The 26,237-nt window shown below is 46.5% G+C and overlaps 1 pseudogene; it reads right to left on the bottom strand.

Moving 5' to 3' along the window:
• Positions 1–381: 381 nt before the first annotated feature.
• LOC139765928 (lachesin-like) overlaps positions 382–26,237 on the bottom strand; it is a 77,730-nt pseudogene continuing 51,874 nt past the window's right edge.

Raw genomic sequence — 26,237 nt, 5'->3', positions numbered from 1 at the left:
TATTGTCTATGTCATCCTAAGGAATTATATTTTATTGTCTATGTCATCCTTAGGAATTATATTTTATTGTCTATGTCATCATTAGGAATTATATTTCAGCCATCTCTCTCAGCACATCTGAAAGGTAAGCAGGTTTTTTTTAATTATTATTTTGTGATTGAGTGATTTTCCATGTAATCCGTAGGAATTATATTTCATTTTACTCCATCAGTACATCAGAAAGATGATAAGCATTTTTCTGTTTTGTGATTACGTGATTATTTATGTAATCCTCAGGAATTATATATCATTCTTCTTCATCCACACATGGGAAAGGTAAGCAAGAGGCATTTATACTGTGATTGCGTGTGTGAAACGTCTACAAGTCCTTATCAAAGTGATGGAGATTCAAACTGGTTTTATGGGTTTTCGATCTCGTTTATTAGAAAGAAGATGCATCTTGCAAATGACATTGAATTTAATGGTATAGAATAATATTATTAAGGTTTGATGAGTGGTGGGACTTACCGTCACAACGAAGGACCTCAGTGAACAATCTTGGATGCATCAGGCATCGACGTGTCTTTAGGGGAAACCAGTAATGAACAGGACGCAACATTAAACACCAATATTTGATGAATGTAACATGATTTCCCTCGCCTGCCGCACTTCACCAGTGCCTCACGGCGAAAAACATATATATATATATATATATATATATATATATATATATATATATATATATATATATATGCACCTAAAAAAAAGTATATACATCGAGGAAACATCAATTTGTAGTATTTTTTCCCCCCCATCTTTAGTTCCCATGTTAGGTACTGGCTTTTTGCTATCCCAATATAGACAGACATGGTTTAGTTGCAAAAATAAAAATGTTTTTTTTTTTTTTGTATTAAATATACTTGTAATCAGTACAGAAAAACAAGAATCTCTCTCTCTCTCTCTCTCTCTCTCTCTCTCTCTCTCTCTCTCTCTCTCTCTCTCTCTCTCTCTCTCTCTCCTTCATAATCTGTAGGGTGGGCGTGGTGTCGGGTCATTATAGCCGATGGTCCCCCAGGTTCCTGTGAAGAGTCAGCTTTAGCTGGGAAAGCTCCAGGTCTGTGCGGCTGGCTAAGTCCTCAGCACACCTACGTACGTATGTTAGCCCGCCTCCCTCCTCCTCCTCCTTTTTTTTTTTTTCTGGGCCGGTTTCTGTCTCGGCAGCGGCGGCGTACCACAGCCCGGCAGTTTTATCTGTGCGGCGGGAAGCAGGAGTAACAGGAGGAGGAGGAGTGGCAGCAGAAGCAGCAGCAGGAGGTCAGGGTGTGGGCCAGGGTGGAGGCGAGGGCGGCCAGCAGTAGCGTGTGGGCTCTCCAGGCCGAGACCGCGGCTCCCTGCTGGATGGCGGCGGGGTGTTCGTCTGCAAGACGAGGGAACACTATTAGACGGTTCGCACGACTACAGAGAGAGAGAGAGAGAGAGAGAGAGAGAGAGAGAGAGAGAGAGAGAGAGAGAGAGATGGATTGAAGGGGAGGGCGTGAAGAAGGAAGAGAAGACGTACACAAGACTTGACAGTCTTACAAATTGAGGCGTAAATAAGACAACAGCACATCTCTGTACACCTGAACATGAAAGACGAAATCTGTGATATCTTGATGATACACGTGCCGTGTATTCTCACATCCTATGTCTTAGAATGGCACGAAAGACTCAAGCTACTTCTAGATCTAGAACAGTGTGGATCTTAGGACATAGTGGCAGTGTACTCCCCAGTGAGCTACGGCCTGTCACCCAAGACTGTCTCCCTGGCTGCTTCTCCTCTGCCTCAACCATCTGTCACGAGGCCAAAGTTTCCCTCGGAGTTTTAGGAAGGGGGGGAACCAAAGTCGGGGAGTTAATTAAACGCTTACTTTTAAAGGGTTCGATGTCAACTTCTTCCTTCCCCCCCCGAGTGTAACTTTCATTACAACGAAGACCCCCAACCTAAGTTGTCTCAGGGCTTAGCACACAAGCAAGACCTCAGCCCTTAGTTGTCCATGGATTCTTCTGTACACAGGTCCTAAGGCTGTAGATGTCGTAGGGTTCAATACACACACACACACACACACACACACACACACACACACACACACAAAGACCTTGAGTTGTAGTTTGACAGGGGTTTGATACACAGGACCTAACCCCAGTTGTAAGGTTTACTGCAGAAGTAAGTTCTGGAACCTAAGTTATCTCAGGGTCCAGTATACACACAAAGACCCGGACTCCAGGCATCATAGGGTCCAGTACATTGACAAAGAACAGTACCCCAGTCATCATAGGGTCCAGCATACATACAAAGACCCGGGCTCCAGTCATCGTAGGGTCTAGTATACAGACAAGACCAGGACCCTAGTCATCGTAGGTCTAGCATACAGACAGAGATCCGTACCCCAGTCTTCTTATGGTCCAGTACACGAAGACCCAAGCCCGAGTCATCTCATGGTCCAGTACACACAGACAATACAGCACCAGGTGTTACACCTGGCAGTTAGTGTCACCAGAATTCACTCGCAGGACAAGGTCCATCTCTAAGCCCTTGATCCTGGAGCCCCTGCAGAATATCTGGCTACTCAGGATCCCGGACGATCCATCTGGCACGGAGATAAAGGACTTAACCGGAGGTTCCAACTGGTAGGAGGAACTTGAGAGCCACTCGGGGCAGACGTGTTGCTCTGGCAAATGTTGAGGGATCATTCCTACCCAGACATGGTTTTCCCAGTCCTCATTCCAGTGCCTCGCATTACGGGCAATCATGTCTACACGGATGGGAACATAAAGTGGTATGATCACGTGAAGATAGGCTGTGTGACCAGCCTCTCAGCGTTGATGTTAAGCAGAGTACCGAGGCCAAATCCTGCGCCAGCCATGGGTGTCTGATCCATCCTTCCAGACATCGGCTGCTGCCTCACCACCTGCAACAGCTATATCGAACCCATAGCTTCTACAACGCCACCTTTAACATCACCTACAACTTGTGCATTACCATTAAGAACCCCCCCCCCCCATACATCAATTACAACAACCCTTACACCACCCCCTACAGTCCCTTACAGCACCACCTACAAGCCTCTCACGTATCACCCGCCTCAACAGCAGGGACGCACCTGGCACCACGTGTATGTTGACGCTGGTGATGGCCAGGTTGGTGACGTTGCAGTAGTAAGTGCCTGAGTCGGCCCGCACGGCGCCGCTCACCCGGAGCCAAGAGCGAGCCACGGTGCCGCGCAGCTCCGTCTTGACGCTGCCGGCCGGCCGGAGCCCCCACAGAGAGAGAGAGGGAGAGAAACAGGGTTAGTAAGCTGGAAATGACCTCATTAATTACGTTCCCTGAGGGTGTGAAGGAGTTAACCTTCACCTCTTGAAGGATATAGTTTAAGATCCTTTGTCAGGGGATGGTGGGGTGTTAGCCTAATGGTGTGTGTTTGTTATATTACAAAAAAAATAACACATAGAAATATCCTTTGGCTAGGCAATTATACATCTTGTCATTACAGAAGTAGAAGGAGGGAGGGTGGGATACATTAAGCTGCCAAGTCAGTGCCAGACTGCTGGAGCAAATGTGTTACCAGTCCTCCACTTCTCGTCTTTACTGTATGGGATCAATATGTTTGCTGTAGGAAAGGGAAACCCGCTCTAATTGGAAAAGAATTGAGTAAAGGGGTGGGGAGCCTCATCTTGAGTGGAGGACAGTTTTGACATACAGGATTTATTTTATGACCCCCAGTCCAGTGAGGATGACAAATTATTAAGCCGTAGGAATATTGATACTTTCAGCTTCAGCAGGCGAAGGATAATTATCCATAATGGAACAAAAAGAGTTATAGTGGAAAAGATAGACTGGTTTTTTATTGGATGTAGAGGTGTGCGTCACTTTGCATCTTGATGCGAGCTGTTCTGTATTCCATCACAGTAAGAGAGCCATGAGTGGGGGAGGGGGACGTTGCTCTAGCCTAACAGTCACGTACAAGTGTGTCATCTGGTGCCACTCTATCAACAAAGGGGACCAGTTACAGGGAGTCTCTGCGCTGGCAATAAACCCACAGCGTTCCAACCGCCGGTGCCCCTCGCAACACCAGGTGTACACCACCAGTCGTATGGTTGCACTGCACCACCGCTTCGTTTGGCCACGCCACTCCTTTGACAACACCCGCTCGTCTGACAACACCCACTCGTATGACAACGCCCTCTCGTCTGACAACGCCCTCTTGTCTGACTACAGCCACTCGTCAGACTACAGCCACAGCTGTGGCACCCCAGAGGGAGTTGCCTCCTCTGTCTGGAAACGCCCCGGGTTTCCCCTCCCCGACATCAAAGGCAGTTTATCGTCATTTGAGGAACTCGGAATATTCAAGATGCTTACCCAAATGGCACCCCAGAGATTTACTCCAGGTGCAGAAGTGCGGTATGGTGACACCGGGCACGACCAACACCACCATGCCGGCTTGAACTACCGTGTCAGTACAGATGGAGCTTGCGATTTTAGGATACCATTTACTGTACTCCCCAGCAAATCATCTCGTTCTTATAGGCCAAGTTATTTTCGTTCTTATAGGCCATCAGATTATTGTTTTTGTTTGGCTATTCCCACCGCATCTCTGACTTATCTTAAGGCTTAAGGAGCTCTGTGGCGATTCACCTCTCCGGAGTAAGTCTCCGGAAAAGCTTCTTTTTTCTTTCTTTCTTTTTTTTTTTTTGCAGGTCTCCTCAGGTTGTTAACGCTCCAGGGAAGCATCAGTCAACGACCCACTGCTCTGATAGAGAGAGAGAGAGAGAGAGAGAGAGAGAGAGAGAGAGAGAGAGAGAGAGAGAGACCGTCTATGGGCCAAGTAGCATAACCTGTGTTTGTCATTGAGTGTGGTGTTGGGTTACCGTCCGCCTGTCAAGCATTTCCTAGTACCTACAGGGTCGGGGATGGGGCCAGGCAGTATAGCACACCTGCTGTATAGTCAGGTATGATCAGTGTAATCTACCCTTTTTTTTTTCTCTCTCTCTCTCTTTTCAATATTCACTACAAAGCCAGCAAGTGGCTGGTTCCCTTTAGGACATTTTGAATTTACAGTCGCTGTGCTTTTGTGTGTGTCCGGTAAATCTTGAATGCGTGTTAGTGTCTGGGGTAAACAGAGAGAGAGAGAGAGAGAGAGAGAGAGAGAGAGAGATCGTTACACATCCAGTCTCGACAGTTTCGTATACGTCAGTACGTCATTAGATTCTGGTAATGCATGCGAAGTCATCAGTAAAGCCCGAAGTGTTACGAGTGTGAGTCAGTAGATAGCTTTCATGTGTTGGAGGAGGAGGAGGAGGAGGTGGTGGTGGGAGGTTGTGGTGAGGTAACACACCTGACGCCGCCCCTGGTGTCGTCGTAGTTGAGGCGGTGGTTGTCATGGTACCAGGCCAGCTGGAGGGTCGTGGCCGTGGGGACGTCCGCCACGTGGCACTGGAGTTCGATGGTGGAACCCGTGCGGTAGAACTTCTCCCGCAGCTCCACCCCTCGCTCGTCCAGGATCCTGATGGCCGCCTCTGCAATGAACAAGGCCCTTGGTGCTTCATTACGACGGCAGGATTTGCGCTGCCGCCCCTACAGTCACGGTACCTCAAACTCTACACACACACACACACACACACACACACACACACACACACACACAAAGACCACAGACTTCAGTACCTGGCTCTCGTCTAAAAAGGTGGATAGCAACGCGAGTGGTTTGGTAGATAAGAGAAGGCCCTTAGGTTAGTATGACGAGTTCTGAAAAGCTGCCAAGAACTACTCAGGAGATTTATAGCTAATGAACCACAAGATATGGATTGCCTCCGTTGCAGTGAGTGGACAAGGGGGAAAAAAATTGAAGTCAGAAATACAAAGATGATCACAATTGACGTGACTTGAGATCAGGCTTGTGGCAGGTTGCTGTTGGTAAAGTATTCTGACAGCAGATTCCAGAGGGAGCAGCAGACGAGGAAGGTGATAGTGGCAGCAGCATCTGGTTGGCTGACGCTTCAGGAGGAGGAGGAGGAGCTCCCCAGCACGGGAGGTGGGTGGTTGTATCTTGTTATGGAACAGAGAGAGAGACGAGAGGTGAGAGGCTGGAGCTGGCCTGTTGTATCTTGTTATGGAGCAGAGAGGTGGGAGGTTGGAGCTGGTATACAGGGTTGATATTCTCTGGCCGCCCAGATGATAGTTATGGTTGGGGTGGGGGAGGGTGGTTAAAGGGGAATAAAACCTGATTACTTTACAGGGAATAAAGTTACCGAGAACTCATCATATTACTGAACTGCGGCTGGGCAAATTCATAGCACAAAAATGATGGAGAAATTTAGGAATAACTAAAAAAAAAAAACATTTAAGGTAATAGAATGGGTAGTGGAAAGAGGAGCGGGGGGTCTGAAGCACACTGATGGGAGAAATGGAAGGTGCTTCATTCGTGGAATTGAGAACGAAAGTAAATTAGTTCATATTCTTAGAAAGCCAGGAAAAGCGTACTGCGGTTTTCTGTAAAGACATGCTTTACCTCAGACCGGGAGGGGCAAAGGAGCAAGGTGAAGACTTCTGGAACGATTATGCCGACAAAAATGAGGGAAATGTAATCTTCTCTGAGTAGCGTTTAAGTATAACTGTCTTAACTGAATTTTCTCGTTTCCTTTTGGAATGTGTTCTGGTATGGTTGGAATGTGGCGTCAGAAACACCATTAGATGACATGTTCTGTCTCCTTCCCGTCCTGTTCTGTAGAGGATTTTCTTATTTAAGGCTTCAGGACCGTCCATGGTGGCTATATCTCACTAATGACTTTCGCTACCACGAAACAGACCCGAGGAATTACCCAAATTAAAAGGACGTTGTTTAAGATCTTCCGTTCGTCGTAACAGTAGCGGGTTTCAGCGTGCTTCATTATCCAGACATTTCTGGAAGTGAGTAATTGTGGGGCGTATTATTGCCGCTCCATCATAACTTTCCGTTAACGACGGGACGACCCTTGATGAGGATCGATAGAGCCTGGCCTTTGACCTGATGTTTATTTTTAAGTCAGGTTAAAAGGCCAGGCTTATCACGCTCTTAAGTATTGTACCGTCGTCCTCAAAGGTCGGACCACCGTGTTGAAGGATCGTCCTGTCGCACCCAAGGGTATAAGGTCTCCCAGTACCTTTATATATATATATATATATATATATATATATATATATATATATATATATATATATATATATTATGATATTATTATTTTGCTTTGTCGCTGTCTCCCGCGTTAGCGAGGTAGCGCGAGGAAACAGACGAAAGAATGGCCCAACCCACCCACATACACATGTATATACATACACGTCCACACACGCAAATATACATGCCTATACATCTCAATGTACACATATATATAAACACACAGACATATACATATTTACACATGTACATAATTCATACTGTCTGCCTTTATTTATTCCCATCGCCACCTCGCCACACAGGGCAAGATCGTTAGCTTTAATGAGGACGTAGCTGTCTGAGACGTCACTGACGACGCTAAGGAGGAAGAGGATGATGCCTCCGTTCAGGCACACCAGGTGAGGCAGAGGAGTGGGCCGCTGCCGCAAGGTGACGTTCCAGGTGGCCGGTCAACAATGCCTTGGGCTGCAGAGCTCTCTGTCTTATTTCCCCAGATAGCCAGCGCTCCCCAAGCGAATGGTCTTTTTTTTTTTCTTCTTCTTCTTCTTACGGTAATGGCGAACGTGTGAGATTTAAATGAGGAAGTACGAGGCAGTGGTGGTCTCCCCTCCTCCCCTCCCTCCCTCCCCTCCCTGCCCAGTCTCTCCTCTGGCCACTGTATCATCTCGACTCGTTTTACTTCGTTATTTTCCTTTTACCGCCGGCGATTAAAGGAGAATGGCGCTACGTTGCGGTTTACGGTGATTGTTACAGGGAACGAGGACGCGAGCTGATGTCAAGGGAAAACTCACGCTCTGTCTGTCTGTCTCTCTCTCTCTCAGTACCACTTTGAAGTCTGGAAGTGGTGGTGTTAGGGTTTGCGGTGGACTGAAGAAGAACTCCGACATAACGTGGTAATGTCGAGAGCGGGTCATCCCATGGCAATGGGATTTCGAGGTTCTGTTGCTTAAGGAGGTTACGTTACGTTGCTTGTGTGTGTGTGTGAGAGAGAGAGAGAGAGAGAGAGAGAGAGAGAGAGAGAGAGAGAGAGAGAGAGAGAGAGAGAGAGAGAGAGAGAGAGAATGAAGCGCTTGAAATCAGGTGTTGAGGTCAGGAGTCTGCATCACATGACACCGTGGGAACCAGGGGATGGGATGGACTACCTCGGAGGGAGAAGGTCTTGATCGAGGCTATACTTCTTGTCTCGTCAGCTGACGGTGATGTGCACTCTCGCTGAAGGTGACTCTTCACTGAGGTGTGACCTCAAGCAGGAGGAGTTCGGTAACACAAACATGCCCACATGATATATATATGTATTTTTTTAAATCCTTAAAAATTACTGATGATGGACGGGACACTTGAGCTATCTCATAACCCCCTTGAGTCCTTCTCTGTGGATCTAGGAACCAAGGCAGCGAGTGTGGAGGAACCCCCGTCCCCTTAACGCGTGTTAAAGGAGTCCATAATGGTCTCTCTCATGACAAGCGTTCTGTGTCTCGCTCTCTCCCAGGAGGACCCCATTTAAACCGTAGGGCGCGCTGGAGAAAGCGGGTATGGACGGACGCGTGCCACGGGGCTGGACCATGAGGATACGTCTCCAGGAGGGCGCTGTTCGTCTTCTTGAGGAAAACGGCGCAATCAGTTTAGTTGACAGTAAAGACTGGAGCGGGAGCCTTCCCGACGGGTAATGGGCCTGCCTAGGAGACGAAACGGTGAGTTATTTAGGGGGTGATCCAGTCACTGGAGAGTCATTTAACTCCAAACGACCTTTGTCTAGCCCAACGAGCACTGATGCAGTCCTGCTCGGGGGGGGGAGGGAGCCGAGCGACAACTCAGCCCGGCTCACTCCTGCAGCAGGTCGGAGCAATCTCGAGTCAGACACCGATTAGTTCAGCTCCATGATCTCTTTTTTTAATCCTCCTTCCAAGGTCTCCAGACACAGTCGAAGACCATTTTGTGTTGTATAAGTAAAGTTTGCAAGTTTGCTCATATACATGTTCTGATCAGTGGTCGCTACTTTCAAGTCTAAATAGAGAAGACCCTGTGTACGGTCAGGGAATTATTTTTCTTTAATTTTTTTCATATATTGAAACGGTAAAACCCTCAAAATGACAATAAAGGGAGGAAAAAAAGCATTGGTTACTTCACCATCGCCCATACGCTTATAGCTTATATTGACCGTGAGTTCTAGAATTACGGCACGTGCGCCGCTTCGAATCCCACACTATCTAAAGACGTTATGAAAAAGAGTCAGAAAAAGAGCGTATGATTTGGACATTTTTCGAACGGAACATTTTGAAATTCGAGTGATCTTCAAGTCTCGACATGTGACCCATGTGTTACATATATATAGGAAGTGTGTGACTTGGTCCAGTATTTTGAGGTAAAGTGAGATACCTGCAGGACCTTACTGGGTCCGGGTGCATACATACTGCCGTCCATAAGACCTGACCACAATGTATCGCCGGGTGTAAAGCCAGGAAGACAAGCTGGAGCAGTATATTCACAGTATCCCAGATCCTGGCCGCTATCAGCTCACCGTTGGTTAACGTTCGGCTGGGTGCTGGCCACAGTCAGCTTGACCCCAGGTTAACGTTCGGCTGGGTGCTGGCCACAGTCAGCTTGACCCCTGGTTAACGCTGGTCTGGGGTCCGGGCCACTGTCAGCCTGGAGTTGCATTTACAGTCAGCCGTATTTGTGCTGACATTTTTACAAGACTTTATAACGACATACGAGAGAATGTTGGCTGTGATTCATGTCTGATAATTGTATTTGTAAAAGACATCTTTAGCTGCTGCACTAGAGACTGCTCTCTTGTTCATCCAGTAGTCAAACCTAAAATTATACTTATTTAAAGACTGTATAAAAAGCGTAATTTAAAACATCAAGAAGAATTGCGAATTTTATAATTTTTTCGACCACATTCTCCAGAGTTTGTCACAAGTGTAATTATTTTTACGTACTCTGCAGCTGATTATAGAGAAGTGAATTTCGTGGACCTTTCTCCCAACTGTCTGTCTCCTCCACTTTACCTTGACCTGCCATTTCTCCTGACAAGTTTGCCACCCGACCAAAATAAATTATTTCTCGCGGCTTCTTACCTCGTGTCTGTATAATCTTTTGGCACCTGTCGGACGAAGAATCTCACTCCTCCTTTGATCCCACAGCATGGGGCACTCAGCTGCCCCTACAATAACTCCGCGATCTTGCCAGTGCAATCTCACAGTCAAGTGTCTATGTTAAATGTTACTATCCAAGAGAACAGTGGACCCCTGTCCACATTACATCGAGGTGCCTGCATTTCAGCTGGCTATGGCCTACGTAGGCGTCTCGTAAGAAATTAATGCTCGTCATATTTTTTTTTCCAAAGTTTAGCGCCCTCATTAACGAGGGCTGAGCTGGAATTTCTTCTGTTGTTTGCAAAGTCTTTCCGTCTAAGGGCTGCACTATTGGAAGGAGGAGCCGTCGTCGTACCGCCTGTGAATCTTCAACACAACTTGGAAAGTTCTTCATTATTTTTTTGTTATGGGAGACGTGAAAAAAAAGGGAAAATAATGAGTTTTATTTTTTTGAGGGGAAGTCGTTTTTGTCTGCCGAGCATCACTGGTGTTGCTTTAGAGACTTTGCCCAGTGTGACGTTGAGAAGAGTTCTTGCTTTGTATCAACAGCAGTGGCTCGTCAGCCAACACAACCGAAGAAATTTGATAATAAACTCCCTTTGTGGGACACTGGAAATAAAAATAATAAGTGTTATGGATAAGATTTTTCCTTTTTGCTTCGATACATCAGCCTTGAAATACACACAGTTCTCAGAAGCGTCTAGATTTGACGGTCTCTGGCGTCAAGAAATTTGGGGAAAGATCCTGTTTTCACCCATGATCGTTCAAGGGGGTGGCCTCGTCTTCGTCGTATGTGGAGGGAGAGTGTACTGCTGCCGACTTTAACATGGCGAGGACGTCGAGACTGTCCTGCTCGATCCAGCTCCTCCCTGTCCCAGTGGGGGAGGGTCGGTCTTGCGTCAGTGTCGGAACTCGGCACACAGCTCAGCACTGAGAATCCCAACGCAGTCTCGCCAGCCCACAGAATCTGGAGAGGGATCTCCCTGCGTCAGTGGTAGAATCGCTATCCTTACGAGTCGGCTAAACATGAGTGTCAGGTTCCCTTGGAAGTACATAACAAGCTTGGCCTCCCGAGCCGGCAGAGAGGTCAGGTTAAACCGCAAATTCATAGCTTTCAAGTTGGAGGAAGGAGTGGAAGGGGGGCCGGGTGTCTGATCCGGCTTCCTGCACCACACACAGCGAGCCGGACGAGGTGGGAATAACTCACACTTTCCTCCTTATTTGTGATGATGGACTTGTCAAAAGCCCAACCCGTAGTGCCAGCGAGTACGTCATCCTCAACCTGTACCATTACAGAAATCTCACAGAACCTGCGCCACCCGCGGACAGAAGCTGCCTTCTGTCTGGAAAACAAAGACTTCGACCAACCGGAAGGTAGGAACAGACAAGTGAAACCAGGAGGGCATCCATGACCGGTTCTGTCACATCCCAGGACCATGATCATGATTCTTGTGACAATCAAGTCAAAGTATGTCGGTTGTATTGCGTGCGACTCAACTGTTGACAAAGAGAAAACTATGATGAAAGCTACCATGTCATTTCCGGCTTGATTTTACTTAATTCCAGTTGATATTTAGAGAGAGAGAGAGAGAGAGAGAGAGAGAGAGAGAGAGAGAGAGAGAGAGAGAGAGAGAGAGAGAGAGAGACTGACTCACCAACGACCTGGAGGTGGATGGTCCGTATGAGGGGAGGGTGGGTGGACACCTTGACACTGGTACGTCCCCTCGTCCCGGTGCTGCACGTAGCGGATGCGGAGCTGCCAGTCGTGCGGCTGGTCGTACGTTAGGCCGAACCTGCGGAATAAATGGACAAAAAGGCCTTAGTGCGCGTCGTGCTTGACGTAGGGTTTGGTTGGGGAGGGTGTAAAGGATGGGCGTCGAGGGAGGTAGGGGAAGAGGCTGGTGTAGGGGCGTCGTCAGGAGGCGTGAGCGTCGGTCTCTAGGTTGTCATGGTTGTGTCTGGCTGCTTAGTGGATCCTCTCGCCCGCCACTGGTGGGTGGAACCACCATCAGGCATTCGATGTAATCGGACAGTTCAGGAGAGAGAGAGAGAGAGTATTTGACCGGTGGTTGATATAGTAACACGGTGTACTGGTCGGCACACGGCCTGGGGTATTGGCGAGCGATCAGCACACCAGTGGGCACGGCTCAGGGGTACGGTGGCACGATCAGTATGCCGGACGGCGGCGGCAAAGCTCGGGTTATGTTGGACGATCGAGAAAAGCCTAACGCCTTACACACACACACACACACACACACACACACACACACACACACACACACACACACACACACACACTTCCGGGTGCTACAGAGAAGAACCCAAGACTCTGGAGAGCAGTCAAGCCTTCTGTAACACAAGCCTTTTTTTTTTTTTGACTTCTGATCTCTCGTTCACAGGCCGATTGGACGAGACTCCTAATTTCTAATTTCTCGTTCATCATATAGTGTGTGTAATTATCAGATAAGTCAGACATTGCATGGATACGCGAACAATGATCGTATCGCATTGGAGATATGAAGATACGCAAAAAATGCGATATCAGTAAATGATTCGGATATTTTTGTTTTCTTTTGAAATATTTTGTGTTGTTTTGGGGTTCCGGATCGTTCCACAGGTCCATGGTCGTATGTTTACCTCGGGGGAAAACCAAGGAACGGACCAAGGCAGAGCCGAGGGATTACCCAGAATTTTGTTTCACCCGACTTACATAACCTTATCTGAGCACAACCAGGCATAACCCGGAGTAGGTCAGGCCTGGAGGATTTCCGAAGTTCGTTCGTAAACTTTGCGGATGAAAAAGAAAAGGTAAAAAAAAACAAAAAAAACAAGGGTTTCGGGAAGCGACTTGAAACAGATGCAGCAGACGTAAGAATTTTTTTTTTTTTCTCTGAGATTTGATCAAACTTAAACCTAAGTACGATTAAGCCAGCGTTAGCAAGACAACTGAAATTCGTCTTGTCTCAAAAAATATTTGAATTTTTCCGAAGAAAAATAAAGTTTCCTAACCCGTTTAGGATGAGTAAACAGCTGCTTCACTGATGGTTCACACACACACACACACACACACACACACACACACCACACACACACAATTGATTTCAATAAACCGTTCTTTATTTTTTACTTGTTTACACACGTTTTACCGTACTCCGCCCGCCCGAGGTTACTCCGCGGGTGTAGAAAATTAACTTTTTGGCGAGGCTGTATCATTGGGAGTACAATCTCACCAGAGAACTTATTTAGTCTAAAGGAGCCTACGGTTTCCTGATACTGGATGTAGCGCTGCCTCGGGCTGCAGGAGCCTTGAGAAGGATCCTGGGTAACGCCACGACCCTTTTCATGGAAACTGGTCGTGGAGTACGTATAGACAACTAGATAAAGAAACACACACACACTTACACACACACACACACACACACACACACACACACACACACACACACACACACACACTTACACACAACACACACACACACACACACACACACACACACACACACACACACACACACACACACACTTACACACAACACACACACACTTACACACAACACACACACACTTACACACACACACAACACACACACACACACACACACACACACACACACACACACACACACACTCACACACACACACACACACACACACACACACACACACACACACACACACACACACACACTTACACACACACACACACACACACACACACACACACTGTAAATTCATATTTGGTTAAGTTATACGATTCTCCCTGAAACAATTTTCCCACCAGTTTCAGGGAAATTATTCCTGCATGTGTTTCCCCGGCATCAGCATAATGGCTGGGAGAGTAATGCCCGCCTCTCCTGCCTGAGTCGGACACATCACAGGTCGGAAGCTTCTTACTTCCCTCAGTAAATTCATTTACGTTGCGCAGGGACGGAATACGTTCTTACCATCCCCAGCTTGCACACTTTAACCTGACTTCTCTCTCTCTGTATCTCGCTCCCCCTCCTATTTTTACGCCCTTCTGTCTGTCCGTCTGTCGTTTTTATTTTAAGGTAACTGTGAGACGGCAGAGAAGGGGTAGGTCAGCGCCCTAGCCATGGCTCACGCACAGGTGTATATGTATATGTATTTACAAGTTTCGGCGCGAAATCTCTGTAGCGTCTGATCCTCGGCTGCGTGACAGCGCCGCCGAGAGCTCGCGCATGCGCGATGTTCAGAAGCGCCTTTCAGGTCGTAGCGCCGTCTCAGGAGGGAGGGTTATGAGGGCTGGGGTTTACGGAGCTGTGGACGGGGTTCATATTGAATCTCGCGAGATGACGCCGCGTCGTTTAGAGACGTTTATTACTGATATTCGTTCTGAAAAGATTTGTGTGTTGACACAGTTAATGATTATTAATGAATGAAGCTTCGGAGGTCTTTCCCGGACAACCTGTGTGTGTGTGTGTGTGTGTGTGTGTGTGTGTGTGTGTGTAGGGAATTAGTTTGGACGCATGGAGAGTGAGAGAGGTGAAACATCTGAGGGAAACCATAGAAAGGTGTGCAGGACCTGGTTGTGGATAGAGAGCTGTGGTTTTGGAGAGAGAGAGAAAGATAGAGAGAGAGAGAGAGAGAGAGAGAGAGAGAGAGAGAGAGAGAGAGAGAGAGAGAGAGAGAGAGAGAATATATACATAGCCCAGCCTAATCCAGGTACCCATTAATCGATGAGCCCCAAGGGGATAAGGGGATGAACAAATGGGTTCAATAGCGGACAGAGTGCTGCGCCCAGGATTCGAACTCGGGCGTGCCCCTGCGTGAATTCAAAATCAGCATCACTAACCACAACACTACGAAAAACTCTCTCTCTCTCTCTCTCTCTCTCTCTCTCTCTCTCTCTCTCTCTCTCTCTCTCTCTCTCTCTCTCTCTCTCTCTCTCCGACACACACACAATGCGTTATGCTGATTCATATTTAATACCACGTCCTGAATATCAGATAATCCAACCTGTGCCGGTGTATATGATTTACGAGATCATTAGATTCTTGCTTTGCATCTTTCTCCCTCATGCTTTATTCATAAACATACAAGAGTGCACGGCGTAGTCCATCCAGAGAAATGCCATCTGTTGTAATGAGCTCAATTCGTGTATGTCTTTTGACTTGAATTAGGTTGAATTTGTAGTGGAGGAGGGCGGCGATATTAATTAGGCGGCTTCTCTCATTATCAAGCAGGTGACCTTATCACTCTCTCTGAGAAGAGCTGTCTCCCACGGATCGCCCCAGCCCTGCCGAGATCACACACTCCCGCCCCCCCGCCCAAGAGTGAAGTCGAAGAGCTTGCGACCTTCTCCCTTAAGGCCGGTAATAAGCTCCCTCCTAGTTGCACCAGTCGGCCACGTCTTTTCCCTAGGACCGCCTGCGTGACCTCACCTCGCTCACCTATTATTACCCAGGCACCAGTGAAGGCAAACCATACGCAGATCTCTCACTGTGAGATATGAACCTCCGCTGCGTCCGCGACCACCCCCCCTGCGGCAGTAGCACAAACGGCAGCGCGCGCCACACCCTCCAGCAGAAGCTCCACGAAGACCCCGCTCGCTAGTCACGTCCTTCTCTCATGGGCTACTTCTTCACTCCATGAATCTTCATCAGCACCGGAGGACTCCTGCCAAGCCTACCTCGAACCCACAACACCATCCTGCCTGACTTGACCTCTCTCCTTCCAGCCACAAACCCACATCCCACCCTATTCTACTTGACCCCTCCTTCTTACTTCAGACCTACGTCTCTTGTGTCTCTTCGCCCATGGGTAACCCTCGTCTATTGGTATCTTACCGAGTAAAAGCACTGCAGTAGTCATTGTTGCTCATGTTTCCCTTATCCATCCGTCAGTTCCATCGCCGTAGTTGAACTACAGTACCCCACCCCCCCCCTTTTTTTTTTAAGAACGCAGCTAAAGAAAAAAAATCTTTTAGTCGACCCAACTCGAAATATCAGTATCTCAAAACCAGGGATTGTGCGTTCAACGAGAAATCAAATACACTCTCATTTACGCCACAGAGATCAAAAGAAATGATTTCCAAAGATTTCCTATATTTTCTCAGGATAAACACTATCAATGAGTAACCATGAGACGTGGGCTATTTCCCCCCCGCACGACTGAGGAAATTATTTCTTTTGATCGTTCTTTCGCTTCCCGGAGACCGCCGTCTCTGATGACGGATCAATAACCTATCAGCATGTCCTCAGAGCGTCCCCGTATGATCATCAGAGTATGATGATGGTGCAGTGATCAACCTCCATTGAATTAATCATCTCAAGTCGACCGCTGATGATGAATATAGATAGATAACATCACCGGAACCACCATCCCAGGGATGTCTCGGTGGCATTAACCTCCCAGAGGTGGTAGTATGCCTGCAGTAGGACGTGGCTGAAAATCAAAACTACGCTTCGTCAACTCGCTACTTCCTTGACTGGATTAGACGTTACATCTTGGCCTATTTACAGAGCCCTGGACACCTGGAGTACCAACGGCGCGCTTACTCGATTTCGAAGATACAGCCATTTTTTTTTTTTTTTTACAGCATGTGTATACCTGCCCTTGAGGACGCCCCGCGGGTATGATCATCATTCCCCCAAAGGGCTTTGCAACGGTCTTGCACAAAGGGTCGCACACGTCGTCGTTGGAGGGAGTCGAAAGTGATAAATATGCGTTGATGCCTCCACGGCGACTAGGGGGTGGTGGGGTCCTCCCCTTCGCTCGAAGCAAGTTGGAACTTCAGCCCTCAGAAGTTATGGACTTCATCAGGAGGGGGTTGGGGGGTTGGGGGGGGGGGGCGTGTATTGCTTATGGCCGTCTGATACTGGCCGTGATCCCCCCCTGGGAGCGTGCGGCATCATCCCCCTCCCTTCCCCATGGTTCATGGACCATTTGCCTGCCTCGTCCCAGGTTGTAAACAAGACATCATGACATGTCATCGATGAATATGTATACCAATGAGCCCTCTCGCAAGTCATTCCGTTCAACTGCATCGTATCCCGTGCGCGCGTGTGTCTATCTCTGTCTCTCTCCACTCCGGAGATGTTTTATTGATGCTGATTGTAAATCAGCCCGCTCTCCCCCGGGGGTACATCCTCGAAAGAAATTTCCCCTCCCATAAAGAATACAAGAAAAGAAAAGAAGATGTTTCCACAAATGGTATTATGTATATGATTGGGAAAAAGAAGAAGTAGCCTCAAAAGTTTGTTTCTAAGTGACTACACAGATATACTCATCGCCCTATTTCGACGCTCATCACCCCTATTTTACACTCATATCGCCCTATTTCAACGCTTATTACCCGTATTTTACACTCGCCGTCCTGTTTCAACGCTCATCACCCCTATTTTACACTCATATCGCCCTATTTCAACGCTTTTTACCCGTATTTTACACTCGCCGTCCTGTTTCAACGCTCATCACCCCTATTTTACACTCATATCGCCCTATTTCAACGCTTATTACCCGTATTTTACACTCACCATCCTGTTTCAACGCTCATCACCCCTATTTTACACTCATATCGCCCTATTTCAACGCTTATTACCCTTATTTTACACTCACCGTCCTGTTTCAACGCTCACCACCCCTATTTTACACTCATATCGCCCTATTTCAACGCTTATTACCCTTATTTTACACTCGCCGTCCTGTTTCAACGCTCATCACTCCTATTTTACACTCATCGCCCTGTGTCAACGCTTATTACCCTTATTTTACACTCGCCGTCCTGTTTCAACGCTCATCACCCCTATTTTACACTCATATCGCCCTATTTCAACGCTTATTACCCTTATTTTACACTCACCGTCCTGTTTCAACGCTCATCACCCCTATTTTACACTCATCGCCCTGTTTCACCACTCACCACCCACATTCGGACCTGGTAGACCTACACTCGCTATAACTACGTCCTCACGGAGACTACATGAGACGCAACGAACTCTACTTGTGCGAGGTGTTATTCTCTCTCTCTCTCTCTCTCTCTCTCTCTCTCTCTCTCTCTCTCTCTCTCTCTCTCTCTCTCTCTCTCTCTCTCATCAAGTAACAGGGTCTCTTGGCGTAACCTCCCCCACCCACCATTCTCTTAACCCGTCTGCAAAAAAATGGGGTTCCTCTGTTTCTCTTTTCCTAGCGTAGGGTCCTTCTTCATAACTTGCGTCATCTAACAACCTCCGGGAACACGTGCAGAAACTATCTCGAAAAGACTGAACAGCTTCTCCTCCCCTCCACCTCGTGTAGCTATCTCTCTTGCCACAGGCCCTAACGCGATGGCAGAAGTAAGCTGTTTTGTGTAACAGAACGCCGTAAGAATGTAACCCAACCCACTCGCCACACACACACACACACACACACACACACACACACACACAGCAAGACACGGAGAGGTTGCACCTGATCTTCAACTTGGCCGGAGAGTCAGCGAGGCAACTGCACAGCGGACGCGGTCGACCATGTTCAGAATGAGAAATATGGGATGTGTCGCCCACCACCACCCACCCACCCGCCCGCCCGCCAGGGAGAGAGAGAGAGAGAGAGAGAGAGAGAGAGAGAGAGAGAGAGAGAGAGAGAGAGAACGGAGGGAAAAATGCCGAAATATAGGTAAGGTGGATGACGCGGGAGATGAAGTGTTGTGGTGGGGGAGATATATAGTTCGTTCAGGACCATAGTAGTAGTGAGCTGGTGATTCTCTAGGGATGGGCTGAGCAGGAGGGGAAATATATTCCTTCAGCGGGACGCTCCGACCCATGGAAGCAATGGCGGGAACCTTTTGTCACACGACCCTGAAGAGGTGTGATAAGGTAAGCCATCTTAAGACCCAAGGGGTCGCACCGTCGTACTTCAAGTGGGTCGGACCGTCGTGATCAAGGGTCGTACCGTCGTATTCGAGGGTCGGACCGTCGTGATCAAGGGTCGTACCGTCGTGTTCGAGGGTCGGACCGTCGTGATCAAGGGTCGCGCCATCGTGCTCAACGGTCGTAACCGTCGTACTCAAGGGTCGTACCGTCGCGCTCTAGGATCGCGCCGTTTTTTTTTTTTTTTCTCAAGGAGTTAAAAGCTGCGTAAAAAAAACAGTAGCAGTTTTACCTCACCCTCAGTGAACCTGTAACTGGCAAAGGAAGACCACTTCGTACGCTGTCGTCAGCAGCTCATCCTGGAGAGCCTTCCTCTCCTACCACGCCTGAGACTTGGACGCCCTGTGTCACTCAACCAACGCCCTGTGTGAACTCCAAAGATTGTAGTACAATACCTAAAGATCGCAAGCTTCAACTGGAGGATAAAAATATAGATTCTCTCGGTATCAGGATATATCTATGAAGTCCTTCTCGGAAATTTAACAGGATCAACAACACTAGAAAACATGAAAGAGATTTTGCAGTAGAAGCCATGGTACATTTTTTTTTATATTTTAGTGGAAGTCATGACAGAGGTTTTGCCACACGCCAGCATACCATCACACCGTCCGCGTTCAATTTGATCCTACCGGAGAAGTGCCTACGGTAACCATAGGGACTTTCAGAAGAAGCCTGTGTGGCTATTATGACACAATAGGCATGAAAAAAAAAAAAAAGGACCCAGCATGATTCTCTCCTGAGAATATTAAATTCATGAAGTTCTAAACTGAATGCTTTTCACACATTAGGTTCCGTGAACTGTTAAATTCCTTTTGATGATGGATTATAGCCGCATGTAAATCACACGTTATGATACCTGGAATTGTAACATTACTGAATCATCTCTCCCCCCCTTTCCCCCCCCCCCCCCCCTCCCACCAACTCCCCGCCTGCATCCCTCATTTTCAAAGCAAAATTATGTAACGCTGGTTTGCGTATTTGAAGCTTGAAGTCTACCTACCGGCAAACACCTTTGTTGAGCTGTTCAAATCAGCTTAGAAAAAAAAAAGGATAGACATTCTACCAACAGCATTGTCGGCATTATCTGTAAAGCGGTGGAACTCTGCAGTCATAAACCAGAGGGTCCCACTTTGGTTTATGATAGATGCTAGTGAAATCTCTCTCTCTCTCTCTCTCTCTCTCTCTCTCTCTCTCTCTCTCTCTCTCTCTCTCTCTCTCTCTCTCTCTCTCCTGGTGAAGTGAACGCACGAGATAAAAGAAGGTTAAAAAAAAAGAAAAGTATCTTGCCCACATTTTTGTGTGAGGCGGTATGACACCACGGGCGAAGGGCTTTGGGAGGTGACCATTTGTGCATGGTGTGCGGTGCGGTGGAGGGCCTGTGTGATGTGTGCTCAGCATTGTCCCTGTGCAACAGCCAGATAAGCATCACAGCTTCCTTGAACACCGCTGGTTTATTCCGCCTCAACACCAGTTTTAGTCTGATTAAAGCACTGGTTTATTCTGCCTCATGGCAAGTTTCTGTGCGTTATTTTTTTTCCCCCCCTGCCACATCAGTAGTTTTTTTCTACCTCATTTAATTAATCTACTTCAGATCTGCCCAATTCTGCCCAAGTATCACTTTATTCTGCCCTACCCCCTGTGTATTCTGCCCAAGTATCACTTTATTCTGCCCCACCCCCTGTGCATTCTGCCCCACCACCTGTGCATTCTGCCCAAGTATCACTTTATTCTGCCCCACCTCCTGTGTATTCTGCTTCAGTACTAGTTATAGTCTTCCTTACCACCGTTTAGTTCTGCCTGATCCCCAGTTTATTCTGTTCGACCGCCAGTTTATTCTGCCTGAACTTGCCCCGGAACGTATTCACCATAAGAGCTGTGTGCATAAGTGCATCGGGACGTAACTATAAACTCGCATTGATGGAGATCCTCCTCACTCCTCCTTGCCTCTTCTCCCCCACAACCCTGCTTCTCCCAACCTACTCCTTTCAGCCTCCCCTCTCCCTACTGCTCCCCCTCACCAACTCACATCTCTCCCCGATCCTCTCTCTCTCTCTCTCTCTCTCTCTCTCTCTCTCTCTCTCTCTCTCCTCTCTCTCTCTCTCTCTCTCTCTCTCTCTCTCTCTCTCTCTCTCTCTCTCTCACGTTCCCCTAACCCGCCCCTCTCTCTCTCTCTTCCCCCTTTCCCCCTGAGCCCACTTCACCTTCTCGCCCGCTGCTCCTACTACTACTACTACTACTCCTACTCCTACTACACCTCGCAAAAAGGCCAGTTCTGTGCTACAGTTTGGCCCTTCACTGAGCGCTGAGGTAGGCTATATCAGCATCATACGCCATAGTCTCTCCTGCATCCGGGTTCCCATGTGGCCACTTGCTGTTGGTGCAGTTCCCCGTTGCTGTTGCATGGTGGTGAACGTGCTCCTCCTGCTGCTGCTGCTGCCCCCCATGTTGCCCCAGACTGTGTTCCTACAGTACACTCGGTTCTTTGCCCTGTCCGTATTTCATCGTTATCTTTCCGGAGAAGCCGTGCGTTAGGGTTACGTATTTTCTGCGTATGGTCTATGTCATGTAGAAAACGATGCTCCTGCTGTTATTATTTTATTTTTCGTACATTAACGCGTTAAACCTTGGTCATCCTAACTTAGATGTCTTCTGTTTCATCAGCTTTAACGTTGCTTTGAAGCCTTCCTTCATCAAACGTTTTGAAGCAGGTACATATCTCCAAGTACCGGAAAACCGTAAATTATGTTGACCGACAACTGTTAGTAAACACACACACACACACACACACACACACACACACACACACACACAGGAGATGCATACTAACATACATTCGTACGTGATCCAGTGCAGCATCTTTTTGACTTTGACCTTTACTGGAGGAAGTAGTGATACACCCAGAAAGCACACTTAATGACTCACTGCTTGAGATAGCGCTAAAGATGAGGAACGGAGAGGTGATGATTCTGCAAATGGATGGACGAAGAGGAAATCAGAAAGACGAGATATTTATTGGCCATAATATATATATATATATATATATATATATATATATATATATATATATATATATATATATATATATATAATGTATATATATTCGAAATGAGATTTAGACGATTCCACCTGGAAAAGCAGCGAAAACATTTTTTAGCCCAGCTTAAGCTAATCCTCATGAACGTACGTGAAAAATATTATATCTATTCCAAGCAGTTCTCAGAACGTAAAAAAAAAAGAATAAATAAATAAATAAAATTTAGCCAAATTTAGTTAGACCCAGCGGTCAACAACAGATCTGTGTACGGGTGAGAAATGTACATTTTCTGAAGATTTTAAAAAAAAGAGATGGGGGTAAATTGATAAAGATGTCTGTGCTATAGACGGCTCAGCCATGTTCGTCAGACCTCAGAACGATTTCTGAGACTGGCGATAGAACTAGTGAGGCTCTATTCCTCATACCTCATGACCTGCAGACACTGCGGGCTCTGAAAGACCTAGCCTTCTCCGAGAGTATCCACATTGTGGAGGAAACTCGACTCAAAACTCTCTCTCTCTCTCTCTCTCTCTCTCTCTCTCTCTCTCTCTCTCTCTCTCTCTCTCTCACACACACACACACACACACACACACACACACACAGTGCCTTGCCAGGAGTTGTAACTCTGGAGGTGGGCGGGCGGACCGGCAGGAGTTTTCCTTGTGTGCAATAGGAGAGTCATGGGTATTGTTGGGTGGAGGGCGCTGGGTTGGGGGCGGGGGCCATGTGGGCCTCGTAAATTCCGAACGAGTATTACTGGGACAACGTTCAAGAGCGAGGAACATTAGCATGTAAATGCGTTCCAATAGGTCCCTCCGCCTCAGACGTGCCCTTTGTTCCAGACCGTCGTATAATAACCCGCTACATATTCACTTACGCATTGCACACATGATCGTAATGGAATGCAGGAGGACTTTATATATATGACGGATTCCACGTAGAAAAAAATAGAATTTTTTTTTTCTTTACCTGTGGAGGTGGAGTTAACTCGGGAATAGCTGATCAAACAGATTCGTCGTCAGATATGAAACGAAGTGAAAAAGGAAAAATGTCTCAGGCTGTCTCTTGTGTTCGTTCCTGACAACAGTCAGTGCGGAGGCATGCCTCACGTTAGCAATGGACAAAAGTAATTCCACAAATTCACCAGAGAGCGCACTGTCATCGCCCGGGAAGCCACTGCTTTTGACAATATATACGTTCAGTGTATAAGTTTATTTGAATAACCTCTCCTCGGCTCGGGAGCTGAATTGACAACATTAGTTAAGGAGGTTGAAGGTTAGCTCAATACGAACTCGACGGGCAGGGGAAAGAATGCGTCTAGCGAAGGATCCGTCACTCACCCCGCGGGATGAGTTCAAGGTTCTCTGGCGTGAGGCGTGACGCGTCACTTGGGGACGAGTTCAATGTTCTCCGGTGTGTAGTGGACGCAAGAGTTGTTTACCTCAAGGAAAGTACTCAAGATATTATCATTTTCCTGTTTACAAGTAGTCTTTGTAAAAAGTAAAGTATTGATATTTGTGAGATTATTTTGATAACGCAGTGGTAGATAAACGAAATGGGGTTGGAGGGGGGAAGGTCATGTTATCGTAATGTTATCATGTTATCGTCATCATGACAAAGAGCATATACTCTCTTGAACCCCCACCCCTCATCTCCTGAAAAGCTAATTTGGAGACGCTGTCACCAATCGCCACGCACGCTCTAGAATATGAATAACATATCAGTCAAAAAAGAAAAAAAAGAAAAAAAAAAATAGGAAAAGCTACGAAACAGGAATACTAATTTCAGCACATTCATAAACGCTGGCGAAGAGCAACTAGAGCCACACTTCATCATAACATCTCCCAGAATTTTGCACACAACTTGAAACGAAAGTCGGACTAAGCCTGCAGGAAAAGAAAGAGTACAGGCTGTATCATCAGTATTTATGGATCATAAAGATAGGGAAAAGTGCAAAACTTTCAGGGTTGTATTTTTGGTTTTACTCGCTCGGAGGGGGGGGGGGGGGGGTGGAGTCTCTCTTAAACTTCTCAACGCATCTTTGAAAATGACTTCGAAACTTCAGGGCAATCTGCGATAGAGATTTAGTAGTATGTCATACTCAGATATAAGTGTAGTCAGAGAGAGAGAGAGAGAGAGAGAGAGAGAGAGAGAGAGAGAGAGAGAGAGAGAGAGAGAGAGAGAGAGAGAGAGAGAGAGAGAGAGATCTAACCAATAGGCTGGAGCGTATCGCTCACCGCAGGAAAAACCCAGGACTACGTAGGACGAGGAGTCGTGTGAGTGAACGTACCGTACGTCAGGTGTCACGTGTGAGATGGGAAGTTGATTTACACGTCTTTGTGAACTGAAAGGCAGCAACTATGCATGTTAGGTGGGGTGAGGCGGAAGGCAAAGACAGCCTAGCCACCTGGTGGACACAAGGCAGTCCATGATAGGTATCCAGGTAGGAACAAAAAGATGCACACAAGAGATTATTGTTAATCACATATAAGAATATATATATATATATATATATATATATATATATATATATATATATATATATATATATATATATATATCTTTCAAACTATTCGCCATTTCCCGCATTAGCGAGGTAGCGTTAAGAACAGAGGACTGGGCCTTTGAGGGAATACCCTCTCCTGGCCCAATTCTCTGTTCCTTCTTTTGAAAAAAAAAGAAAAAAAAAAAAAAAACCGAGAGGAGAGGATTTCCAGCCCCCCGCTCCCTCCCCTTTTAGTCACCTTCTACGACACGCTGGGAATACGTGGGAAGTATTCTTAATCCCCTATCCCCAGGGATAATATATATATATATATATATATATATATATATATATATATATATATATATATATATATATATATATATATATATATATTTATATATATATATATATATATATATATATCCCGGTTACGCACCAGGAAGTGAGAGTGGTGGAGTAAAATGGAACGAGTTTCGGGAGGAGCAGCAGTGCTTTGGCAGTTTTGATGGAAGGGGATCTGAATGCATTGCCGGGTGAAGTGGTAATTGAAGGCGCAGTCGGGGTCCGTGGTGGAAATGAAAATGGGGAAAAGCCTGTCGAGTTGTCTACTTAAAGAGGAATGGTTATCAGGATCGCTTAGCCCCCCCAAAAATGCATATATATATATATATATATATATATATATATATATATATATATATATATATATATATATATATATATATATTTTTTTTTTTTTTGTCGCTGTCTCCCGCGTTTGCGAGGTAGCGCAAGGAAACAGACGAAAGAAATGGCCCAACCCACCCCCATACACATGTATATACATACGTCCACACACGCAAATATACATACCTACACAGCTTTCCATGGTTTACCCCAGACGCTTCACATGCCCTGATTCAATCCACTGACAGCACGTCAACCCCCGGTATACCACATCGCTCCAATTCACTCTATTCCTTGCCCTCCTTTCACCCTCCTGCATGTTCAGGCCCCGATCACACAAAATCTTTTTCACTCCATCTTTCCACCTCCAATTTGGTCTCCCTCTTCTCGTTCCCTCCACCTCCGACACATATATCCTCTTGGTCAATCTTTCCTCACTCATTCTCTCCATGTGCCCAAACCATTTCAAAACACCCTCTTCTGCTCTCTCAACCACGCTCTTTTTATTTCCACATATATATATATATATATATATATATATATATATATATATATATATATATATATATATATATATATATATATATATATATATGTATCTATATATATATATATATATATATATATATATATATATATATATATATATATATATATATATATATATATATATATATATACATATATATAGGTAGATAGATAAAGCGATAGATGGGTGAGTGATGTTGTTGGTCAACGAGCGTTGGTGGATTATATTCGTTAATTGACAGGTGTGCAAAGGAGATTTAATTGGATGTGAACGTGCTGAGAGAGGGGGAGAGAGAGAGAAAGAGGTGGATTATCTTACTTCTCGGTAGGGTGGAGAGTGAAAGCTAATGGTGGGTTTACGGTTAAAGAAAAAATAAGAAGTGTCA

Source organism: Panulirus ornatus, chromosome 56, assembly GCF_036320965.1.
Source record: "Panulirus ornatus isolate Po-2019 chromosome 56, ASM3632096v1, whole genome shotgun sequence".
In the NCBI taxonomy this organism is placed as follows: Eukaryota; Metazoa; Arthropoda; class Malacostraca; order Decapoda; family Palinuridae; genus Panulirus; species Panulirus ornatus.
The sequence above is the reverse complement of the archived record's forward strand: the minus strand, read 5'-3'. Positions and strand labels throughout refer to the sequence as shown.